The sequence below is a fragment of the Polyodon spathula genome, chromosome 4 (genome assembly GCF_017654505.1).
Source record: "Polyodon spathula isolate WHYD16114869_AA chromosome 4, ASM1765450v1, whole genome shotgun sequence".
Lineage (NCBI taxonomy): Eukaryota > Metazoa > Chordata > Actinopteri > Acipenseriformes > Polyodontidae > Polyodon > Polyodon spathula.
In genome coordinates, this window is record NC_054537.1 from 85,169,372 (window position 1) to 85,179,787 (window position 10,416).

Genomic DNA, 10,416 nt, shown 5'->3' on the forward strand with positions numbered 1-10,416 from the left:
GTTTCATCAGCTGGCTGGCTACAGCCCTTTCAAGAGTTTTGAAGAGAAAAGCAAGATTGGCTATAGACAGCCTGGTTGAGGGAGGGTTTTCTGAGCACCGGCGTTACTCGGGCAACCGGGAGGGCAGCAGGAACTAAGCCTGAATCCAGGGACAGGTTGAGAGTGTGCATAATGGAAGGAGCAAGATCAGAGGCAGAGAGACGGTCAAGATTTGTTGGCCATGGGTCCAAGGGACACATTTCCAAGGGGCACATTTCAGCGATATGCTGGAGACATTATTAATGGAAAGAGGAGAGAAGGAGGAGGGAGCAGGAGGGGTAAACGGAAGGGAATCAACGTGGTTGAGTACTATACTGGGTTTATGGCAGGAGACCGTAAAATAGATGGTGTCAATTTTGTCCTGAAAGAAAGAGGAGGATGAACGGGAGATGGATTTATCAGCGGCTGGATGCAAGATTTTGTCAATGGTTTTAAAGAGAATATTGGGTTTATCGTGTCCCATGGATATGGTTTCTGAGAAGTATTTCACCCTGGCAGCAGCGAGCGCACACCTGTAGTCACTGAGGTGTTTGGTCCAAATCTCTCTGTGAACCGTTAGCCCACGCTCTAAATCTTTTGTGACGTCACATACGCAGACTATCAGTGCTGACTGATCTAAAACCTGAGGAAGCAGAAGTTTAAATTGAAAAAAATAAGTACAGTCGAGAAGAAGAAACATGGCAAGTCAGAAATTTGGGATAAATTTGTTTAAAAAATAGTAAATATTGTGCAATCAATTCATAGCTGTTTTGCTGTCCTAAGAATTTTTTATTTTTTGTGGAGTTTTCAGATTATTTTGAGTCTATTATTACAGTAGCAAAGGGAGTTTAATTATTTTTCAAGATTTGTTTTACTCTTTTATTGCCTGCTTGATAAAACGTACAAATTCTGTCTGGATCCCATTTGTTAAACTGTTGAGAATAAATGAATAAATAACGACCATTGCGTAGTGTTTTTTTTGTTGTTGTTGTTTTAGTAGCATGGTGTGACAGGGTGTATTTTGTATTATTATTTAAAATATATGGTTTGGTGTTTACAAACACATTGTTTTATTTATTTATGTATTTTTAAATTTTTAAATTTTTTTTTAATTTAGTAGTCGCCAATTGATTTTTACCCCACTTTTCTCCCAATTTGAAAGAGCCAATTGTATTGTAGGCTCAGCTCACTGCTACCACCCCCTCGGGAGTGGTGAAGATGAACACAAACTGTCCTCTGAAACGTGTGCGGTCAGCCGACCGCTCTTTTCATTCTGCAGGCCTGCCATGTAGCCAACCCAGAGCTACAGCGTTGGAGGACAACACAGCTCTGGGCAGTTTACAGGTAAGTCCGACCTAAGCCTTCCCCAACTGGGCAATGCTAGGCCAAGTGTGAATGGCCCTTTGGGGGGCTCTCGTCCACAGTTGGTAACCTCCAGGCTATAGGGCGCATCCTGCACTTCACGCAGAGCACCTTTACCATGACCGTCCGTCTACAGTTGGTACGAGAGACGTGATTGAAAGTAAACACTATAGAAAGCAATTGCTACTCGTGCTGGCTTTAAACCAGAACGTTACTTGTTTTGTGTTGGTTTACAGTGTGTTTATTGTCTATCTGTGTTGGTTATTGTGCCTTTTTATTTGAAAAGTATTTTGTTTTGTTAGCCTTTTTGTTTTATAAATCTGTGCAGAATCAGCATGTTTTAAATATGTCTCTATTGATGGATTGTGGGAGTGAGAGTGGGAGTGGGAGTGGGTTTTGCAAGGTAGGTCGGGAGCGGGATTAAAAAAAATATTCTTGCGAGGGCTCTGGTCTAAGTGAGCAAAAATCGGCAATAAAGTCCCATAAATGTCCCATTTTCCAGATATACTGTACATTGATCCTAATACTTTTTATTTCCACTTCAAAGATGATAATTGTTCATAATGAAAAACGAATGTACAACATGCATGTATGAAGCTTTAGACCATAAAGTGCAAAATATTGATTGAGTAACAAAAACAATTTGAGTATCAAATAGATTTTCATATACATTTCCATGTGTAATAAACTCCATTCTTTTAAAAAAAAAAAAAGGGTAGTCTACCTGGGAGTGTTTTGGTTCCCATAACATCATGTTCACAAGAATTGTCATCTTCAAATACTAAACATTTTCAAAAGAAATCTGCTAGGGCATCTATCCAAATTAAGATAACTTTTGTGATGTTGTTTGCATATGTTTAAACAAGCCCCTGCAGCTTCGACAGGGAACAGGATTAACAAAAAGACAGAGCTGTCAGGATCTGTCTTTGATTTATTATAATGTGTTGTTATTATTTTACGATTGCACTGCGCAGATTCTTTGATTTCCTTACAGATTGTTGTTTCATGGATGTGTGCACATCTATTCACAATGGCACCCCCAACCACCCACAGGACCTTTCAATTATATGTACCATCCATTTACTGTTTATTCTTTTTTCTTTCCACTTGATATACAGTACACCACACAGACAGTATAACCAAAGGTCAGTTAAACCCCAGTCAAACACATTTACTGAATTTACTTTCTAGATTTCCTTTTTAATGCCACTGTAGATGATCTCTTTTCAGTCCATTTTGCCAAATTACTCTTAAAATAAATAACCACCGTTGTCTATATGACTTGACGACTTCCATTATCAACCTTTCTTAACTGGAGATAAATGGTTTAAAAACAATGTACCGACTTCAGCTTTGCATCTAAGCACCAACACATTTGATGATGGGTATTGTCACTTCTTAGCACGTGGTTAGGCACAAGACACATTCGAGTGCCTGCAACCAACCAAGAAATGACACTATTCAACACAACTCATGTCCTCAAGTGCCTTATTGCTTCTATAAAACAGATTTATAAATGTTTTATAAAAAAGAAAGGAGAAATCTACATAATTTCTAAAGATTTATTAACATTTTGAGGTATAACCTTCCACAACAGAAAACAGTCCCTATGAACTAACTAACTAATGTTGTTGCTAGGTAATTCACTCCCATTGTCTCTAGCGTATACCAAACAACGCAAGATTTTATGGTGCCTTGTTGGAATTAAGATTATTAATTATTAAGTAATTAAAGTCAATTGTATTATTTTTTTTTCTTAGAAAGCCAGTCATTTAAGCATTTAACAGCCCAATTTGTTTTGTGATATTAATTTCATTTTGAGTTTTTTTCTAGCACGTCAATGTTACCTGTTTGTACCTGTAAAGACAGCGAGTGTGCGGTAAAGGAGAAGAGAGACAGTGAAGAAAGGCGAGAGTTGGGTGGTTAAGACATTGTGTGTAGTAATGTAAATACTGTCGAAAAATATAAAAATAGCCACAGTTAAAAATTAATGAAGAGTCAGTTTCGCAAAATGATGGCTGATACCAACTAAAGGGAAGAAAATAAAACTGAATATCAACTACTGACATGACTGGTAGGTACTACAAATAATACCAAAGCAGTGTCTTGTTTAAAAAGCAAACTGATTCGTAGTGCAAACTAATATACACTGGAAGATATAACAAGACATCTTCAGTATCTTCCATGACAGCAGGTATTTTGACAGGTGTTTTCTTTGATGTTGGTGGCGCAGTGATACGTGGTTAGTACAGGTGCAGTGATTTGACTTTGTTACTAACTAATTCCTAATCATGGCATTGTGCTGGATATTGTAACAGCTTGGAAACCTGAATGACCAATCAGCATGCAACATTCTAACAATCTGTTTTATAAAGTGTATTAATCTCAAGCACAAAGATACGTCTATGCAGGGTTTTCAAAATAAACCGATGATCAGCGTGATCCACCACCTAATACTATATATATGCCAGCTATTTTATTAAAAAATATTACGATTATTGTTGTAACTGTAGCACCACCCCCTAGCCTTTGTTATAATACCTCATCAGCTTAGACTGTGGCTGATCAGAAAATGGCGCTGATACACGATGACTGTACTAACGTTGTGGAGAGTTGTTTGTTCTAATAAAATACTTGAAAGATTCACCCCTTGCTTCCTTCTCAAGTTACCACATATATTTGGAGATGAGGATAAACTTTTCTTTGCTTGTTTTTTTTTTCCGAAAACAAGTTAAAAAGAGAAAACAACTAAGAATTGAGCAGCATCTACTTACGGTACAATCAGTGATTTCGTGGAAGAACAGGAGGACTGGACTGAGTACATTGAAAGGTTAGAACATTTTTTTTCTGGCAAACAAGATTACTGATGAAGGTAAAAGTCATGCAATCCTTCTCAGTGTATGCGGGGCGAAAACCTATAAACTAATAAGGAATCTGGCCGCATCAGTCAAGCCGAGAGAAGCCCCCTTTAAAGAATTAGTGGAGCTGGTAAGAAATCACCACAACCCTAAACCTTCAGAGATTGTACAACGGTTCAAGTTTCACAGCCGTTTTCGTAAATAAGGAGAATCTGTCTCAACGTTTGTTGCCAAATTACGTCAATATTCGGAACACTGCGAGTTTGGAAATGTTTTGGATGATATGCTACGTGACAGGCTTGTCTGTGGAATCAATGACGACCGGATACAGCGGCGCTTGCAGTCCGAGTCCAAGTTAACTTTTAAAAAGTCGTTAGAGTTGGCTCAGGGAATGGAAACTGCAGCTAAAAACGCTCAAGATTTACAGATAGCAAATACGCAATCTAGTACAGTGCACTACGTGAACAAGAAGGCTGGCAGCAAGAAGCCCAGTGCAGCTACAGAGTGCTATAGGTGTGGAGGCCCGCACCATGCAGGCAGTTGCACATTTAAAGAGGCAGTATGCCATAACTGTAGCAAGAAAGGACACATTGCTAAGAAGTGCAGAGGCAAGAAGGGCAAAGCAAAGTCGGGACAGTTTAAGTCAAACAAACCCCAGACAGCACACCATCTGGAGAGCACAGTGCAAGAGGAGGAGTGTTCTTATACTATGTTTAACCTGAGTGAACACTGTGTAGAGCCAATGTATGCCAGTATCAAGGTTAACAATAAAGAGCTTAAAATGGAGATTGATACAGGAGCCTCAGCATCTGTCATAAGTGAGCACACTTACCGTGAAACCTGGAGTTCCAGTCAGGCCAGCACTTACAGAGACGCAAGGATTTCTGCGTACATACACTGGAGAAACGATCAGACTGTTAGGAGCACTAGATGTTGACGTGAAATACAAAAATCAACGAGCCAGATTACCACTTCTAGTAGTTGAAGGTGCAGGCCCAAGCCTCCTGGGACACAACTGGCTAAAGAAAATAAAGCTTGACTGGGGGGTAAATAAAGCACATTCAGGCAGCCAAGTACCAAGATGTTCTGCAAAGTTATCAAGACGTGTTCAAAGATGAGCTGGGCACACTTCGTGGAGAGACTGTTCAGTTGGTTGTGGACTCTCAAGTTCCACCCCGTTTTTTTAAACTCAGGCCAGTACCATATGCAATGAAGGGCAAGGTTGAAGAAGAGCTGGACAGGTTGCAGCATGCAGGGATCATTGAACCTGTACAGTTTTCACGCTGGGCAGCTCCAATTGTGCCAGTACTCAAAAGTGATGGGACTGTTCGCATTTGTGGAGATTATAAATTGACCATAAACCAGGCATCAAAGCTGGACGCTTATCCTTTGCTACGCGTAGGGGACCTTTTTACCACACTAGCTGGAGGGAAATCTTTTACGAAGCTTGACATGAGCCATGCCTACCAGCAGTTGTTGTTGGATGAGAAGTCAAAGCAGTATGTCACTGTCAACATGCACCGGGGTCTGTTCAAGTACAATCGTTTACCGTTTGGAGTGGCATCTGCACCTGCGATTTTTCAGAGGACAATTGACAACCTCTTACAAGGCATACCACATGTTGCTGTCTATCTAGACGATATATTGATAACTGGAACCAGTGAAACAGAGCACTTGGACAATCTGGGGCAAGTGTTAAAGAGACTGTCTCAAGCAGGACTGAGATTAAAACTCAACAAGTGCACTTTCCAAGCACCGAGTGTGACTTACTTAGGGCACCAGATCACTGCCCAAGGATGACTCCCCATGGAAGAGAAAGTGAGAGCTATCAAAGAAGCTCCACCTCCAAGAAACTTTTCAGAACTGAAGTCATTTCTGGGTATGGTCAGTTACTATGGGAAGTTTTTGCCAGACTTGTCAACAGTACTATCATCACTGTACCAGCTGTTGCATAAACACATTCCATGGCACTGGAGGACAGCCCAAGACAAAGCCTTCAGTGAAGTCAAAGAGCTGCTACAGTCAGCACGCTTACTTGTCCATTTTGACCCAAAGAAGGAGCTTATTCTATCCTGTGATGCCTCTCCATATGGCGTGGGAGCCGTACTGTCTCATCTGATGGTAGAGGGATCAGGAAAACCTGTGGGTTTTGCATCACGTACACTTACCGTGGCAGAGAAAGGCTACTCCCAGCTCGATAAGGAAGGGCTAGCAATTGTGTTTGGTGTGAAGAAATTTCACCAGCACTTGTATAGTAGGCCGTTTACCATTTGCTCAGACCACAAGCCTCTAATGAGCTTATTTAATGAGACAAAAGCCATCTCACCCATGGCTTCAGCACGAATACAACGCTGGGCACTTACTTTATCAGCCTACCAGTATACAATTGTGTATAAGGCTGGCAAGGACAATGCTAACACCGATGCCCTGAGCCGCTTGCCCCTGCCAGACAAACCTGCCTGCACACTGTTGCCTGGGGATACCATATTCTTGATGGAATGACTGTCAAGGTCACCGGTGAATACAAAACAGATCAAGCTGTGGACAGAGCGGGATCCAGTGATGTCCCGAGTGAAGAAATTCCTTCTACATGGTTGGCCAAACAACGTAGAAGATGGGGAATTAAAGCCTTGAATCATATGTAAGGATGAGTTGAGCGTGCAAGACGGGTGCATATTGTGGGGGTCACGCGTAGTGGTACCACCTCCAGGGCGCACAACGATCATGAATGATCTGCATGAAGGTCACCCTGGCATTTCACGCATGAAAAGCTTAGCCCAAAGTTTTGTGTGGTGGCCAAGCATGAATAAAAGCCTAGAGGAAAAGGTCAAGTTCTGCGAAGAGTGCCAAAGTAGCCGGAAGACAGCAGCACAGGCCCCGTTACACCCCTGGGAATTGCCAGGACGCGGTTGGTCCAGGCTGCATATAGACTTTGCTGGACCTTTCATGGGTTACATGTTCCTAGTCATTGTAAACTCTTATTCGAAATGGATAGATGTACATCCAATGAACTACATTACCGCTCAAACCACCATTGAAAAGTTGCGTCAGGTTTTTGCGACCCATGATTTACCTGACATGGTCGTCACAGACAACGGCACAACATTTACAGGGACAATGTTTCACGAGTTTATGCAGAAAAATGGAATCCGACATGTACAGACTGCACCGTACCATCCATCTTCAAATGGTCTGGCGGAGAGAGCTGTACAGACCATCAAGGACGGATTGAAGAGGATGTCTAGTGGGACTGTTGAAACTAAATTGGCACGTTTACTGTTTAAATACAGGATAACCCCCCAAATGACTACAGGACTTTCACCTGCTGAATTACTGATGGGGAGGAAGCTGAGATCACATTTAGATTTGCTACAGCCAGACATCAGAGCTAGAGTGGAGTCGAAACAAGCGAAGCAGAAAGATTTGCATGACCAGCAAGCCAAGTCCAGAGACTTCAATTCTAGTGACTGTGTCTATGTCCGCAATTTCAGCAAGGGTCCGCTCGGGGTCCCTGGAGTGATTCTGAATAAGAGTGGACCAGTTTCTTTTATTGTGAAGCTGTCGGATGGATGTGTCATTCGAAGACATCAGGACCACATCCGTATTCTTTTTGGTTCTGACCCTACGGAGTCGAGCGCTGTGGACACTACTAAGTCGGCAGACCAGGAAGAAATATCTGAGGGACCAGATATCTTGGATACAGAGGTTGCAGAAACAGCACCAGGAATGGAGTTGTCCAGGAATTCACCACCCACACCGCTGCCTCCTCCGGTGACCCCGGCCCCAGTTCCTGCAGAGGTTACCATCCCAGTCTCCAAGGACACAAGAGTTGGTGTACGACGTTCAGAGCGCCGTGGCAAACCTCCAATAAGACTGGACTTCTAAGAGAGCACAGTTATTCTTTGGTTTAAAAAAAAGAAAGAAAGAAAAACACTACAGGCCATACAATGGATAAGTTTATTTGTATTTAAATGGCATTAAGCTTAAAGGGGGAGGAGTGTTATAACTGTTTATTTGGTCCCTGTAAACGATCCGTACTTTGAGTAGCACCACCCCCTAGCCTTTGTTATAATACCTCATCAGCTTAGACCGTGGCTGATCAGAAAATGGCACTGATACACAGTGACTGTACTAACATCATTGAGAGTCGTTTGTTCTACTAAAATACTTGAAAGATTCACCCCTTGCTTCCTTCTCAAATTACCACAATTATTTTCTGGTATTGTCATTCAGTCCATTTTTTTTGTTATATTATGGTACTGTAAGGAGATATATAGTACATAATATGCACCAAAAAAAAAAAAAAGGTATTCCCTTTGTTGTGATTATTGTAAAAATATGTACCCAGGTGATTCTCAGATATATTGGGGGTTCATGTATAGAAGCTGTATGCCTTTAAGAAGAAAGGCATGATGGGATATCAGCTGAGCCCTTGTCAGTTGATATACAAATGCTTCAGTGCAGAGAGGTGCTGCATTAACACCAGTACAATATGGTAAACCCAGTTTTCATGCAACAGTTGTGATGGTGAGTACTGTTAAAAACAATCCTTAAAATGAACAGCTGCATTCAAGAAATTTAGAACAAGAACAGCAAAAAACAAGAACAGCAAAAAACATATGAAAATACCAGTATTGTGTGTTGCACATGTCATGCCATTAGCAAAATGCTCTGAAAACTTTTTTTTTTTTTTTAATGAACTCTGTTAAACCAACTTTATCTTTTGCCAGTCAAATAGTAGAGTGCCTAAATAGTCCCAAACAGATTTCCGCTACACTGTTTACATGCTCCTCCTGCAGCAATGCTGATGCTCTGATTGAAATGAATGGCTGCTGTTGGAAGAGACAGAAGTTAAAACAGAAGTGTGTAAAGGATTTAATCTCTATGGTCCCAAGACTTCAGAGCTTCCTAATAATGGAAAAGCACCCAAACATCATGAGCATATTATTTTAATGTCTCTGTCCCAATAAAGGACTACTAAGTATTTCTGCACACATACTAAAGTTGCAACAATAACATGGTATAAATATAATAATTTTGAAGTAATTGGAAACCATGCTAAATTGCCTAAAGCCTTTCCTATGTAAGAGTCCCATGCATCTTCGTCAAAAAAAGGTATAATTTTGTAATAAATGTCAAGGAAATACTTTATCTGAACAGACCACATACTGTACTGCCAACACTGATGGAGGATAATTTACACCCTACAGTGGCCAAAGTAATTTGAGGGTTGAATAAAATTGCTTTTGTCTATATGCATTTTGCTCAGCTAGATGGAGCGCACGTTTTAAACAATATTTCATAAATCTCTGTCAAGTATGTTACTCATTTTCAAATGCTTCAGATATCTAGGTCAGACTTTACCACTGCTGATTATTTTTCATTTATGAGTTCACATTTTGCACTTTTGCAATATTAAAACATAAACAATTAAATATGGTTTGAGATTAGACAGCCTCCATTCTTCAAGAGCTGAAATACAGAGCTACTGCTATTTTATGAAAAATGGGTCAATAAGGATGCAAAAAAAGACAGTAGCAGGTGGAAATGTACTACATATTAAAAGTGCATATTATATGATTCATCCAGACTAACCAGGTACATCCAGCCATATATGAGCATCTACACATAAATCCAATATATCCCTTAAATCACAATTTAACCCCAAACCTTTAATTTCATTCTACATTTAAAGTCACTTTCAGGTTCAAACATTGTCATTCAGTCTCCCAGGTGGGCGGCTATAATAATATTTCTTTATGTACTGTAACAGATGCAAAATCTGGATGTTCCCAGTTCCATGAAAAAATGTTTGCCTCTGAGGCAGATTTGATAAAAGACTAATGACATCAAACAGGGACGACCTTCCTCTGAGGGGAAGATTTTCTGCTCCCAGGTGATGTCTTCCAAATCTATTGCTTTTATAGTCAGTGGTGTAGTCGAGGTGGAACTCACATAATAGGCAAGCAGGCCTGGCTTTAGGGATAAGCAACATAGACGGCTGCCTAGGAGGCCAAATATTGGGTGGTGCAAACAAAAAGTTTATATAATACTGTCCTGCGATAGCAATATATAACTAATGTCTAATCAATCAATAAACTCGCTTGTTGGCATTTTGTGTTACTACAGTTTGGATGCAATGTTGATGTAATCCAAGCGCTCATATTCTCCTGTTCCC

The 10,416-nt window shown here is 40.7% G+C and overlaps 1 pseudogene; it reads left to right on the plus strand.

The window, feature by feature from the left end:
- The first annotated feature begins 4,521 nt into the window (after nt 1-4,521).
- On the plus strand, nt 4,522-8,123 carry LOC121313995 (annotated as a pseudogene).
- Nucleotides 8,124-10,416: the final 2,293 nt, after the last annotated feature.